This window comes from Sus scrofa, chromosome 4 (assembly GCF_000003025.6).
Source record: "Sus scrofa isolate TJ Tabasco breed Duroc chromosome 4, Sscrofa11.1, whole genome shotgun sequence".
NCBI lineage: Eukaryota > Metazoa > Chordata > Mammalia > Artiodactyla > Suidae > Sus > Sus scrofa.
The window spans coordinates 24,878,586-24,894,151 of NC_010446.5; the positions used below are offsets into that span (position 1 = coordinate 24,878,586).

At 34.8% G+C, this 15,566-nt stretch overlaps 1 protein-coding gene and 1 long non-coding RNA gene across 7 annotated transcripts in view; one reads left to right on the top strand and one right to left on the bottom strand.

The window, feature by feature from the left end:
* Positions 1-15,566, top strand: part of CSMD3 (CUB and Sushi multiple domains 3) — a 1,223,593-nt gene that overhangs the window by 230,722 nt on the left and 977,305 nt on the right. The gene's annotated exons all lie outside the window — the stretch shown is intronic.
* The window catches only part of LOC110260422, a 35,703-nt gene that overhangs the window by 9,655 nt on the left and 10,482 nt on the right, over positions 1-15,566 (bottom strand). The window contains exon 2 of the long non-coding RNA XR_002343685.1: positions 5,647-5,721. This is a non-coding gene — a long non-coding RNA (uncharacterized LOC110260422). The remainder of the gene's footprint in view (positions 1-5,646; positions 5,722-15,566) is intronic.

Genomic DNA, 15,566 nt, shown 5'->3' on the forward strand with positions numbered 1-15,566 from the left:
AAAAAAATTGTATTGGGGAAATAACAAAAATAAATAAATAAGCAGTCTATTGGGAGATACTTTCAGACCATGCAGATATCTTGCTGCTCTTCAAAACTACCTCTAGTTTTTGAACCCATTGATAAGTTTTGTTATGGAACAATACTCAGCAATAAAAAAGGAATGAACTACTAATATATGAAACAACATGCTGGATTTAAAAAAATACATTTTGTTTGGCAAAAGATGACAGACAAAAAGAATACGTACTTGATTATACTTTATGAAGTTCCAGAACAGTAAAAACTATAGTGATAGATAGAAACCATATAGTATTTTCCCATGGAGAACAAAGATTGACTGGAATTAGGAATGAAGGAAATTCCTGTGCTGATGAAAAAAATCATTAGCACAGGAATGTTGATTATGTGTGTATATATATATGTTGTGTAGATACTGATTAGATAGTTTTATTTTCAAAATTAATCAAAGTATAGTCTTAAGATCTTTGCACTTAATTGGATGCAAATTTATATCAATAAATAAGTGTAAGACATAAATAAATGAAAATTAAATTTCAGGGAGTTCTTTTGTGGTGCAGGGACATTGTCACTGCAGAGGCCTAGGTCGCTGTTGTGGTATGGGTTCAGTCCTTGGCCCAGGAACTTATACAGGCTGCTGGTGAGGCCAAAAAAATAATGAATTTCAGTATTACCATAGTTTCCAAAAAATCCATACATTTAATTTTTTAAATTTTTTTGATCTATTTCTTTGGTCTACTAAAAGAGCTGAGAGAGCAGACAGATCTAAGAAGCAAAAATGTTATTGGTACTCCACAACACTGAGGGCTAATTTGTTGGGGGCAGAGCAGCACTGTGAGACTTCAGGGGACTTGCACATCAAGAAAGGCTGCATCTAGAGTTCCCTAGTGGTTAAGGATCTGTCATTGTCACTCCTGTGGCATGGGTTTGATCACTGGCCCTCCAGGAACTTCTGCATGCTGTGTGGGCAGCCAAAGAAAGAAAGAAAGAAAAAGAGAGAAAGAAAGGCTGCACTTGCTGGCAAAAGTGCAATACAGGTGAAGGAAATGTCTCTGTGAAACAACCTACTACAGTCCCAGAGAAGATAATGAATATTTGTACCTAGGTTGTAGAGAAGTTAGCAAAACAAATGGACTGGAAAAAAAGTTTGTTAATAAATGGTAACAAAACAAAACAGTAACAACAATACCTAGCTATAAGTTTTTATGTAAATACCGACTGTTCTCTCCTTTTATCTTTCGATGTAGTGAATTACAGATTGACTTTTTAAAATGTTAAACCAACTTCATATTTCTGTGATAACTCAGTTGGTCTTGATATATTATTCTTTTTATATATTGTGGAATTTACATTAATAATTTTTAAAAGATTATAAAAAAGCTAAAGCAAAATAATAACAGTGCTGTGGAGTTTAAGATATTTCTAGAAGTAAAATATAGCAATAATATCACAAGGAGAAAATAATTTAACACAACTAAAAATATTTACCTTACTTATTCGTCAGTTCTGTGGTTCTTAATTCCTTCAGTTATATTGGAGTTTCAACTAGTATAAGCCGAATTTCCTATAGTTTCAAGTCTCATGTCAACAAATATTTTCACTTTCAGTTCACCCAAATATGCCTTATATCACTCTCATTTTTGAAGAATATATATTATTTTGTATTTGGGACTCTAAATTGAGAGGTTTTTTTTTCCCTTTTAGCACTTTGAAGATGTTATTCAGATGCCTAATTGCCTCCGTTGTTTCTGATGAACTTTTAGCAGTCACTGGTATTATCATTTCCTTATGATTGTATTTTTCTTATTTTTGAGTTTAAAATTTTCTCCTTTATCATTGGTTTTCCACAATTTATTTTTGATGTACTTAGATGTGTTTTTTTTTTGTATTCATTCTAATTTATCATCACTGAGTTTCTTGGATCTGTAGGTTATTTTCAACAAATTTAGTTACATTTGACCCATTTCTTTTTATAATTTTTTTCATTCCATTCTATCACTCCTTTTCTTGAACTTCAGCTTCATGTATATTAATATTAGGTCTGATATTGCCCACATGTTACCAAGGCTCTGCTCATGTAAAAAATATGTTTCATCTCTGTTCTTCAGGATAATTTCTCCTACCTCTTTTTCAGTTCAAAAATGCTTTTTTAAAAAACAATATCCAATCTACTGTTAAATTGCATTAATAAATTATTCATCAGATAGCATGATTTTCAGTTCAAGTATTTCTAATTGATTCTGTTTTATAGTTTTAATTTATGTGTTGAGATTACAAATTTGTTCACTCATTATGTGTATCTTTTCCTGTGAGTCTTTAAATAGGTATAATTAGTCCTTTAAAGTCTTCATCTACCAATTCCAGTACTGTACCATCCTTTGGTTTGTGTTTGTTAAATATTATTTTTTTTGATTATGTATTGCATTTTTCTGCTTCTTTATATACTTAGCTTAAAAAATGTTATCTTGGGTTTTATGGATAATACATTGTAGTGGTTTATAATTACGTTGTCTCTTTTTTTGGCCACAGCTATGGCATGTGAAAGTCCCCAGGCCAATGATTGAGCCCACACCACAGTGGTGACAATGCCAGATCCTTAACCTGCTAAGAAACCAGGGAACTCCAATTATGTTGTCTTTTAAAAACTATTATTAGGAGTTCCTGTCATGTGCAGTGGAAACGAATCCGACTAGGACCATGAGGTTGCGGGTTAGATCCCTGGCCTTGCTCAGTGGATAAAGGATCCAGCGTTGCTGTAAGCTGTGGTATAGGTCGCAGACGCGTCTCAGATCCTGCGTTGCTGTGGCTCTGGCACAGCCTGGCAGCAACAGCTCCGATTAGACCTCTAGCCTGGGAACCTCCATATGCCTTGGATATGGCCCTAAGAAAAGGACAAAAGACAAAAAAATTAAAAAAAAAACTATTATTAATTTTTAGTCTGCCAAACAAATGACTGATATACCAAGGTTTTTTTGTCTTAGGATGTTTCTATTTTTGTGTTCTTATTTCTAGGGAATTGCTTTATATTATGGCTTGGTTCTTATTTTTAAGTCCTGACCTTCCTTGGGTCTAAACTAATTTCCTAAAGGTCTCAGTAAAGTTTCTTCACTATTGTTGGACAATTGCAAGGTCTATATGGTTTCTGATATTTTTGTTCATTTCTCGATTCCTCACTAACTATTCTCTGAAGCTTTGTGGATTCTTACCTACATATGTACATCTTAATTCTTGACCACTTTCTCAGGGAAATCCCTAAGCAAACATTTGGTGCTCCCTTCCCAAACCACATTGCTTTTCCAGCATCTCTTTTCTTTTCAGAATTCTGCCCACAATTCCAGCTATACCCTCAAATCCGTATTCCAGTCTCTGTCTTCTCACTTCATCAAATGCTAGAATTCCAACTCCATGTGCCAAAAAATATCTGGCAAAAGTGGGTCTCACCTCATATGTTTTTCTTGCTCCAGGAATTGTAGTTTTCCACAATTTGTCATTCAGTGTCTGTAAACATTGCCACGTATGTTTTGTTCAGTTTTATAATTGTTTATGGTGGGAGGGCAGGTCTGGTAATGTTTACTCTTTCATGATCTAATTATTTTAGAACATACTTAATCTTTGAAATTACAAAAATGTATGTGATAATTGCCATATAATTGAAAAAAATAAAGTTATTAGAACTCTTGCTGTCATCTTCCATAACTCACCCTTGTTCCAGATCACCAGTGTTAATATCATGGTATGAAACTTTTCATACCATATCTCATTGCCCATGTGACATAAACACAATTAGATAAGAGGTTTTATTTATTTATTTATTGTCTTTTGTCTTTCTAGAGCTGCACCTGTGGCATATGGCGGTTCCCAGGCTAGGGGTTCAGTCGGAGCTACAGCTGCCAGCCAATGCCAGAGCCACAGCAACAACCAGATCTGAGCCGCATCTGTGACCTACACCACAGCTCATGGCAAGGCTGGATCCTTAACCCACTGAGCAAGGGCAGGAATCTAACCCCCAACCTCATGGTTTCTAGTCAGATTCGTTTCCACTGCACCACGATGGGAACTCCTTTTTTTTTTTTTTTTTTTTTAATATATAAGCTTAATGTGTGTGTGCGTGTGTGTGTGTGTGTGTATGCAGGTATTTTTTTATCATCAATCAGTATACCATGTGCAGAACTCTGTTAGTAATGATCTATTTATGTGTGAAGCATAATTAATTCAACTATTTCCTTGTGGATAGGAATTTTAGATCATTGTCACTACAACAGTAAACATCTTGTTCTTGTTACTTTTTCTCAGTAAACTAGATTCTTTCATGTGGGATTGCTGAGTCAAAAGCTAAAACATTTTAATATATTTTTGGATTAATTCCTGAAAACATGTAAGCAGTTCTCTTCCACCATCAAAGCATGAGAATGCTAGTTTCCCTACCTCTTTGGCAAAATACATTGGGAATTTGCATATATTTCTTTTCTGTCAAATTTCTTTTGAAAACTATTTATGAAAACTGAGCTTGACTGAGTTAGAATAAAAGACTGTTCTGGGTACAGTAAATTGTTAAAAATAAGATCTGTATAACCCTATAGATGAATGAGAACATTTGAAAAGTTACATAGACTAGTCAGTAGAGGCTGAAGCCACAAAAATGTGTAATACAGCAAAGAAATGTAAACATAATTAGATTTATCAAGGCTTTTTTTGTTTTACATGTGCTTGCCTTATCCCATTGATGTTGTTTTAGTGTTATTTTATTCATTGGCATATTTACTAGAGAGTAAACAACTTTCATAAAAGAAGATTTGCAGTCATGAGTTAATGACTCAAAGTCTGACTGAAATTATTTTAGCTTCAGTTGAATGTCCATTTAAAAGATAATGATTTTTCCTGAGGTCAGCAGCAATTAATTTGAAGGCACTTCCATTTTGATTAACAATTTCACTGACATCATTAATAACAAATGGTCCGCCAGCCTGAGAAAGGTTAAATCTACAAATCTGTTAAGTTCTAAGGAACAATTTGAGTCTGTTTTATTAATGTTTAGCTTTCTTGTGTCTTTCTATATAAGACAAAAAATACTAAATAGGAATTCTAGAATCCTGTGTTGACCAGTTCTTTGGATTAATTTTGAAACTGCTCAATCAAACCATGTCTGAGTTTTGCCTTTCCCTTGAAGCTCAAAACAGAGGTCATTAAATTTTGTTGTTGAAATCACAAGCAAAGACAATCTGTCAACAAGTGCAGATCACTGAATTTCTCACATACCTCGCTAAAACCATAACAATTGTGTTTTATTAAGAACATCTGAGTGCATCCTATGGTTCTATATACCACAGCATGTTTGTGTGAAAAATTAAAGAATGTGTTCATACTATAAGAGTTTAAATTGTCTGATTCATGGAATTTCCTTTTAGTTTCTTATCATGTTGATGTTACCTTGTTACCTTGTGGAATTCTGCAGTGGGTACTCAGAAATTTGTTATTTGTCTTAAGATGACAGAAAAACCATACATATAATCTACTCTATATTTTAGGCTAGAGATACATTCTAAGATTTTATTTTAAAGAATAGCATTTTCTATTATCTCTGCTACTCACATCATATACAAAAACAACAAAATTAGTGTGAGCATACCTTTAAACCATCCAGTCACCATAGCATTTCCAAGCCATTCCTCTAAAATTTTCAGAATCAAGTTGTTTCATAGGGCTGAAAGAGTGAAATGATGTTATTGTAGTTTTTTTTTAATAGAACAAATTATTAAATGTAAAAGTTTGAAAATAGGGAAAGAGATGACGATGGTCCTGAGAAATGTTTGCTTGATTAGAAAGTGGACAGTGCAGAAGTTCAGAAGTTGTACCTTTGTCTTGCACTGTACTCAGAACAAAAGAACAAAAATCACGTCCCTTGGAGTTCCTGCTATGTCACAGTAGGCTTATGATCTGGCTTGTCTCTGTGCAGGTGCTGGTTTAATCCCTAGCCTGGTACACTGGGTTAAGGATCCAACATTGTTGCAGCTGTAGCATAGGTCGCAGCTGTGGCTTGGATTCAGTTCCTAGCCTGAGAATTTCCATATGCCTCAGGTGCTGCTGAAAAAGGAAAAAAAAGAAGAAGCAGACAAAAATCATGTCCCTTCATAAATCATGTCCCATATGATGCTGGTATCATACAAAAATCACTAAATGTGCATTAACAATTTACTGGGGGTTTGGGTCAAGGAGCTACTATAGATATACAAAATAACCTACATATTCTTTACAATTATACATGCCACAAACATAATGCACTCTATACAAACACATGGCAGTGGACAGTTAAAACTAAAATTAAATATAAGAGGAGACATAGATATAGTGGAAAACAAAATAAACTTTTCTATTGACTAGAACATGAAAGAACCCCATAGGAGTAATAAAGAGCAGAAGCCTCACTTTAATTCTGGTTTCACCTGAAGTGTCAGCCTCTCAAAGACCTTTTAAATTGCTATTTCCATAGTGTAACACAATGCTCTATAACAACTTAGCTTTATAGCATTTATTATTAACTAACTTGTGTTCATTACATAGATTTTATGTATATGCTTTTGAGGGCAGGGATTTTTATTGTCACTATACCTCCATAATTTTTGTGAGTGTCTCATTGATAGTACATGCTGAGTAAAAATTTGCTTATGGGAAAAGACAACAGCATATGACAGTCAAAGAATTATCATCCATATTGTATAAAGAACCTTTCCATTTCAATAAAAGATAAAACAATCTATTTTCAAATAAAGGAATAAATACAGGCAGGCAATTAATATAATAGGGACACTAAATTCCTGGTAAGCAAAGGTGACTATATTCAGCCTCCTCTTTTTTTTTGGTCTTTTTTTTTTTTTTTTTTTTTTTTTTTTTTTTTTTTTTGCCTTTTCTAGTGCCGCTCCCATGGCATATGGAGGTCCCAGGCTAGGGGTCTAAATCGGAGCTGTAGCTGCCGGCCTATGCCAGAGCCACAGCAACTCGGGATCTGAGCTGCGTCTGCGACCCATAGCACAGCTCACGGCAACTCGGGATCCTTAACCCACTGAGCAAGGCCAGGGATGGAACCTGCAACCTCATGGTTCCTAGTCAGATTCGTTAACCACTGCGCCACGACGGGAGCTTCTCAGCCTCCTCTTTTGACATAAGAGAAACTGAAGATTAAACAACAACCAGAATGAGTTATCTTAAAACAAATATTCTCAACTTATAAAAACTTTACTTTGTTAATGACTAGACTGGAGCATCACCTCACCTCTACATCCTATGTAAACTATCATCTCAGGCATCTGTTCTGCAAAATCCCCGTTACTGTTGAATGATTTCACAACTTATGGAAAACAAAATTAGATCTCACATTGATCCATACAGTGACTCATTTTAGGACAAACACTATAGTGACATCTTGAAATAATCTGTTCATCTTCATTGTTAAACTTTCAGTCATGAAACTAGTCACTTTCTTAAATTTGTATGTGCTCATTTGTTGAATTCTTTGTTTTTTAACCTGAAATCTTGGAAACTACCTTTCATTTACTCTGAAGATTTCTCTTTTTAAGGCTTTTTTTTTTTTTTAAATTACACCATCACTGTATTTATACCTTAGAGGTGCAGCATTGACATCACAGGATTCTACCTGAACCTAATCTTCAGATCATGTTCAAAAAAAGATTGTATTAAATCTAATTACAAAAAATAATTTATTCTTGGATCATAAATTAAATAGGTATTTAGATTGCTTCTGATGACAAACATTGCAATCTAGACTATAAACAGTAGCACAAAAGAAAGGATATATTTACATGAAAATTTTCTTATGCTATTGTCTTATACGGCAAAAAGAATAATCATAATGAGTACATTTTGATCTACTGATCAAAGCCAAAAATCAAGTGGTGTGGTGTGGCCATCATTTCAATTTTCCATGAGTGAAGGTGCAGATTAAACTGTTTTCATGCTGTCATGATATCCAAATTTAGGGTCTTCTCAATGATTTCTCATGCCCTGCCCATACCAATTCATGGGTGACTATGAATTGGCTTAATTGGATATCTGGTATTTTTGAAGTCTTTTAAGGGAAAAATTCTTGTTACGTTCCATATTCTGAAAAGCATTGGTAAAATTTTAGATTCTGTTTTCATTTCTAGAAACTATCTTGACTTGTATACATTTTTCGCAGGTAACATTTGTAAAGCAGTCTACATATAAAACAATCAATGCGTCCTACTAAAGTTTATATTTACAAATGTGTTGACAAATCTTAATAGTGTCTGCTAAACTCAGGTTTGTCTAGTTTGATTTGGATTAGTAATTGATATACTTTGAAGGGAAAGCTTTAGTTAAGTTTGTGTCTACTGGTTCATCTGTGGCAAAAGTAAAGTAATTTACAGGATTTATTTGAACAATAAGACATCAGTAGAAATAGCAGAGACAAGTTTGGAAGGGATGGGTAATTTCTAAATTGAAACTGTAATTTTTGTATATCTCCTGTTACTGTGTTTTTGTTTACTACTGAATAGATAATCATTTTTCATTTCTCTTTATCACAGTAGATTTTCCTATCACTATAGGTTTTCTTATTGTCTTCATTAAAAAATTCATCATTTAGTTATCTTTGATGCCTAGCTATGACCAATCTGTCAATAATGTTATGAATAGAGTAATTTCTGCTTCTTGTCATGAATAGAGTCATTTCTGTTTATAGGATTTTCGTCATATTTTAGCAGCCCCATAAACTTTTAAACATTGGTTCTCCTTTGATGTTGACTTATAATAACAAATGTATTGATTTATAATTTCCTAGCTTCAGAATACATGAAGGCGTAAATGTGAAATACTGGAAATCTCATATATTCTTCCTTGTTTTTCATTCTTGCTCTTTACCTATAGCTCATATTAGAGTTACTTTACTACAGATTGTTTTGTATTTATTTTGTAAAACCACCTTTCAGAACAATTCACACCTCTAATGTCAATCTCACATTAACACTGTGAAGCTTCCTTGAATTCCCAAGTCTGGGTAAGGTGTTTTACTGAAGTATGGTGCTAGCAACACTTGTTATACTCTCACTGAAGATATAATAAATGAATTATAGAAAATATTTCACCTTGAGCATAATGGAACAATACATGCCTCTGAAATAAGTATTGCATTGTGGTATAATTAGTAACTTACTTGTAAATACCCACTCCCTTCATATTATTGCCTTTGGAGGTCCACAAGTATGTGTTCACAGCGTATCACAAGTGGCAAGCACATTCCCTGCTACTGTGTAGGTGCCATATATTTATGGAAAGGAGGATTAAAACACTGTCACACATTATGAGTTTCTGCAGATTCCTTTAAACCTTTGCTTTTTTGAAACATTTTTCATGACATCAACCACTATTGTTTGTTGATTTTCTGAAACTGATGTTTCTCTTACAAAGAATCTATACAAGATTTCTTCTAAGGTATACACTTACTGCATGATCTATTACAACATTATAAAAGAACAAAAGTTAAAATGGATACTTAGGAAGATATTTAAAAAGAGGGGTGTTCCAATTTAGAAAGTAAGAAAAAATTTGCTCTCATTGATATTTTTGGTATCTAAGTTTATTTAAAGAGAGGGAAATCAAATTAAGCATGTAAATACAGAAATATGTATACACACACACACACATATATATACCATATATGTTTATGTATATATATATAGTCAAGATATATATCTTACCAAAATATAGAACCTAAAAGTAGATAATCATGTTTCATTTGGTAGACAACACAGCTTCTCAGATAACTGTGAGAGGGTGCTCCAAAGAGGTAAGGGAAGAGCCAGGATATATAGGAATTTTTGCAACAAAGACCAGGTAGTTGGAACATCAAAAGTTTACTATTAATTACAGAAAGCCAGATATCTCAAGGAATTTGGTGCTTTTCTATTTATGGGAAGATGAAAGAGTCAGGCTCACTGAAATCATTGCTTTGATATGCCCCTCAGCTGTGTGAGGCCAGTGTCCCCTGCCTGGTACAGTGGGTTAAGGATCTGGCATTGCTGCAGCTGTGGCATAGGTCGCAGTTGCAGCTCGGATTAGATCCCTGGCCTGGAAATTTCCATAAGCCACATGTGTGGCCAAAAAAAAAAAAAAAAAGAAAAACAAAAACAAAAAACTCCCAAAGAATGATGTCTTTTACTTATCCAAATATTATAATGTAGACAAAAATATACATTGCAGGAATATATGTTTATTATGGAGATACCTAACATTTATTGACTGATTGTTATATATCATACACTACATAAAGTTCTTTCACTTGGTTTATCTCATTTACCTCACGTCAAATCTACAAAATAGATATTATATTTTTCCCATATTATATAGAAAAGGATGCTGAAGCAAAATGAAATGAAGAGGTTTGTTTTAGGCCACACACCTGGTAACTGGTCCAGCCTAAACTCATCCAGAAAGTCTGGTGTAGGCTTCTGAGGGACAAATGTTTACTCAAGAATAGAAATATAATTTGCTCATTCAATCTCCAGTGAATAATATTCCCATGAACCTAGACATATAACTAGCTGTCATATAAATAGACATGTATCTATATTATGAAGATAGGAGGAGAGGAAGTGATAAAAGGGAATGAAGCCATTGCATATATAATAGAAGGTTAGTTGAAGATGGCTACAAATTGATAAAATAAGGAAGAACAGTTTATAAACATTATTTACAAGATTATAATATAACTACCATTGGGATAAAAAATCTAAAAAGATTGAAGATTAATCTACTTAGCAGTAGGACTGATGAGTGGGCACGAAGAGCTAGAAAGGTTTAAGATTAAGGACTGTAAATTTTCATTTTAAGCTTTTTAGTGGTATTTGTTATTTTAGTTATATGCATTGGATTGAAATTACTTAAAATTAAAAAGCAGGAGTTCCCGTCGTGGCTCAGTGGTTAACGAATCCGACTAGGAACCATGAGGTTGTGGGTTCGATCCTTGGCCTTGCTCAGTGGGTTAAGGATCCAGTGTTGCCATGAGCTGTGGTGTAGGTCGCAGATGTGGCTCGGATCCCACATTGCTGTGGCTCTGGCGTAGGCTGGCGGCTACAGCTCCAATTGGACCCCTAGCCTGGGAACCTCCATATGCCAAGGGAGTGGCCCTAGAAAAGGCAAAAAAAAAAAAAAAAAAAAAAAAAAAAAAAAGACAAAAAAGCATAGATTTAGAGAGCATAGGGAGCATTATGAAAACACCTAACTCAGTTAAAGACATGGATTTCCTTATGAATTGTTCACCAATGACAATTTACCTTTCTTTAGTTTCAGAAATTGTCCACAACTAGGTTGAATCTAGCAAAGTGCCAGATAGCTGTACGATTGCTTAGGTGAAAAATATAGTGATTCCAAGAGCTGATTCAAGTGCGCTTTCTTCTTTAAGCTTTATTATAAAGCTGTGTATTCAACCTCTATATATTACTTGTTAGTATAAAGTCTATACCTCTTAATAGGTTTCTGAATCATTAAACTGTTTCTTGTTGCTTCCAAATTAAATACAACTAGATTTGGCATCTTGAACCAAAGGTAAATCAGTCTAAATCAGTCTGTGGTTGCCTGAATCACATCAGGTCCTGAGAATGATGGAAGAGCCAGGCAAACTTGACTTAAGTGCTTATCAAGTATGCTCATTGTTCTTTGAGGATTACTTATAATATTAGTTCTGGAGTTTTAGATGAGATTGGGTACATTCAGGGTGGTATGGCCGTAGACTTTTTGGAGTTTTAGAGATGGAAAATTTTCAGAATGAAAGGCTACATCAAAGGTCTTAAAAAGAGCAAAGGCAGTTCCAAGGTAGTGGCCTCTGAAGAGGAGTATTCTTCTGGTCATCATCAGAGTGCCCTCTGGTGGTGTAGCTGAGTAATTTTGGTCCCTTCTCACTTGCGAGTGAACAAAGACAATAGGACTTCATTCAGTTTCTAAAAGAGGCTTTTCAGTCACTGGCAGCAACCTGGCAACAGTAATTTGCAAACCCTGCCCTTTATTAAAATTCATTGTTGCTTTCAGAGTTAGAGAACTATAATTTGAGAGATCTAAGCAAGTCCATGAAGAAATAACATTTCATATAATCACTTTCAAGAGCTGCTGTATAATTAAACACATGTGCAATTAATTTTAAGCAAAAACAGCAGCCATTATGCAGTGGAAAGTTGCTTTATACTAGCCCTGGTTTATAGCAACAGAATGGATATGATGTCAAGTGTTACAATTTGGCATGATTCCAGTAAATTTACAATTTCGCAGAAGTGCCATCAGTAGAGCATTGTTTTTGCTTTACTTTTCTCCAGCTTTGTGGCTCTGTTTTCTCAGCAAAACATGTGGCATTTTAGTAGTAGCAGTTTGGGCTGTAGCCGTAGGATGTGTCCTAAGTTGAAATTCCAGTTATAAAATGAATCCTGCTTTTAACTTGCGGGGTGGGGGAGAAGTACATAAAAATCAGTACATTTAATTTTTCGCCTTTCTTTTATACAATTTATTAAAAACATTTGTAAAGTGAACTAATCATACAGTGATTGACTTACATGGGATAAAATAAAAACCAAACTTCCTGCTATGAAGTTTTTTTTTAAAAAAAAAACTAATTTTTATTTCAAAAAGTCACATGGTATCTCTTTGCTTAAAACTCAGGTTATAGTAATAACCAAAGTTGAAAGGCAGGGACCACCTTGAAAACATTATGACATTAATATATGATATAACTCTGGTGAAACTCCATTGTGAACACAACAGATTCTGTGAGGAATGCACACATCTTTTTAATGATGCATTCCCTAGTAGTATACAGTATTCTTATAATAAGCAAAAAATAAAACAGTCAGACAATTTACTTTTTAGGTCAAGATCTAGTTAATGTTTAATTTAGATCATTCGGGGACTCATAAGAGAAGATTGGTTGAGCAGAGCTCAGATCATAATTTTGAAATTTGATGTTTCCACTTTAATTAACCTTTGATATTGAGCTACAGGAGGACTTCGAAATTGTGCAATACAGGAAGCTAACTTTTATAAAACACAAGCAAATGTATTCTCAATGAACTTCGCTGCATTCTTGAAATGATGCCAGCAGAGGTTCAGAAAATAAAGAACTGCAACCGCCCCCCAGCTCTGAAATAAGGACATTTATCAGCAATTCAGAATCCTTCTATCAGAGCTGTGACCACTGGAAATGATTTGAATCTATGAATAAGCCCCATGCAATGCCATCTAAATTAGACTACTACAAGGAGATCTTTAACATGAAGCCCCCTGTAGAAAGAGTTCTGAGAGAGAGAAAAATGGCTTAGAATACCCTCAACTGTATAGTAGATCTTGCTTCTCTGTGAACTTTTTACTTTTACCTAATTAATGCAACCAGCTCTTAGGACTTTATAGATGCCAAGGTTTGTACAATGCACTGGGAACCATTGAAAAGAAAATAGGTATAGCCTCTACCCTGAAGAGATTTCATTCTCCATAAATGATAAGTAAACCAAGTTCAGTAATTATTTTTGAATAAATATTGTTAAAAACTACAGATTTAAAAAAAAGCAAAAACATCTTTGGGTCAATGACAGTTAAGGTGAGACTGTAAGGAGGGAGTAAGTACAGGAATGGTTTTGCTTTATTTCAAAGTAACTGAAAGGAGGCCTATTTAGTTATAGTACAGTGTGTTCTAGAGCCCATTGGCATTTTAGGCCACAGATGATATTATAAATGAAATGAGAGTCCCTAAAAGGCTTAAAATGGGAGTTCTATGCTCTGATTTACCTTTTAAATTGATCACTTCTGCTGTTTAGACAAATGGATAATGGATCGTAGAGAGGCAAGAGTGGAAATAGGCAGGCCAAGTTGGAGTATATATCACAGCATCCAGGAGAGAGAATCTGTTTATGAAACTCAGGTTTGGCTGCTCACTACTCAAAAGCCAGTAATTTATGAGGCAAGGATCAGTAGAAAGGAAAGTTGTTTTAATCAGAAAAGCCAGCAATCTGTGTAGAAGGAGGACTCATGTCCAGAGACCAACTCTGAAGATTCTTCTCAACCATGACAGTTTTTAAAGGGAAGAAGGGGGCAGGAATCTCCATGCATCATCGAGGCAGGAGGTCGGATTCTGTATCATTCTCCATTGTGTGCAGGCTGGCTGGCCTGGACACTCTGCAAATGTTATCTTGCTCCAGTGATCTGGCAGCAGGCTTGCTTAGAGGAGTTGTGGAGGATAGACAGCTAGTCTTTTTTTTTTTTTTTTTTTTTTAACTGCTTAGTTCTGCATCCTTCTTTTGATCTAGGAAAAGAATAGGTTAGATAAAGCTTGGTGTACATTCAAGAGAGGATAAGTCAGGAGTTATGTTAAATTACCTAGTGATCTCTTTCCTGTAATTAGGTTCTTTTAAGGTTAGAGGGGAATGGGAATAGGCAAACAGAAAAGGGTCAGAAGAACTGCTTTTAATTTGGTGGTTTGAAATAAGGTGGTAGCAGTGGAGATGGAAAGAACTGATCAGATGTGAGATATATTTGGGAGGTAAATATTGTATCATTTGTAAATGAAATGAAAAAGAATGAGAGCAGTCACAGATAAAAGGACAATTCCTCATTTTCTTCTTTTAACAACTGGGGAGATGGTGGTGCTGGTAACTAAAGAGGCAGAGTTTGAAGAAAAAGCATGAAATCCATGTTGGGCATGTTGAATTTGAGGTGCTCAGGAGGCATCTAAATGGAGATGTTAAATAGGTAGTTGCGTGTATAAATCAGAAGCACAGAGAAGAGGTTTGGATTGGAGATAATTGTTAGAGTTGTCAGCATATAATCAAGCACTGTTCTCATTACTTATGTTCTGATGACCAAGACCCTCAACCTGAGAGAGGAGTTCCCACAGTAGGAAGCAGCATTTTCAGCTCCGGATATTTCTTTCCTTTTTTCTAACATCTAAGTCATTGTATTATGTGTTCCATTTTCTCAGAGCTTTGTAATGTTATGGAAATTATTATAATTTCCATAGTTATGAGATGCAGATTGGTGTAGTAGAAAAAAACCTCATTTGCCTCAGATCAAAACTTATATCTGCCATTTGTTAGCTGAGTGACTTTGGGCAGGCTGCATAATGTTTCTGAGCCTCTGTTTATTTACTCTTCATAAAAATAGGAGACTAAAATACCTTCTGTACCAACAGCATAGGTATGTGCATATTTTGTATTGGAGAATCCAATATAAAATAAATCATGGGAGTTCCCGTTGTGGCACAGTGGAAACGAATCCAACTGGGAACCATGAGGTTGCCGGTTTGATCCATGGCCTTGGTCAGTGGGTTAAGGATCCTGTGTTGCCGTGAGCTGTGGTTGCAGACGCGGTTCAGATCACATGTTGCTGTGGCTGTGGCATAGGCTGGCAGCTACAGCTCCAGTTGGACCCCTAGCCTGGGAACCTCCTTATGCCATAAAAAAAATAAAATAAAATAAAATAAAATAAAATAAGTCACAGTAAAAAAATGTTAAAGGAAGTTTTAATTTAAGGGATTACTAA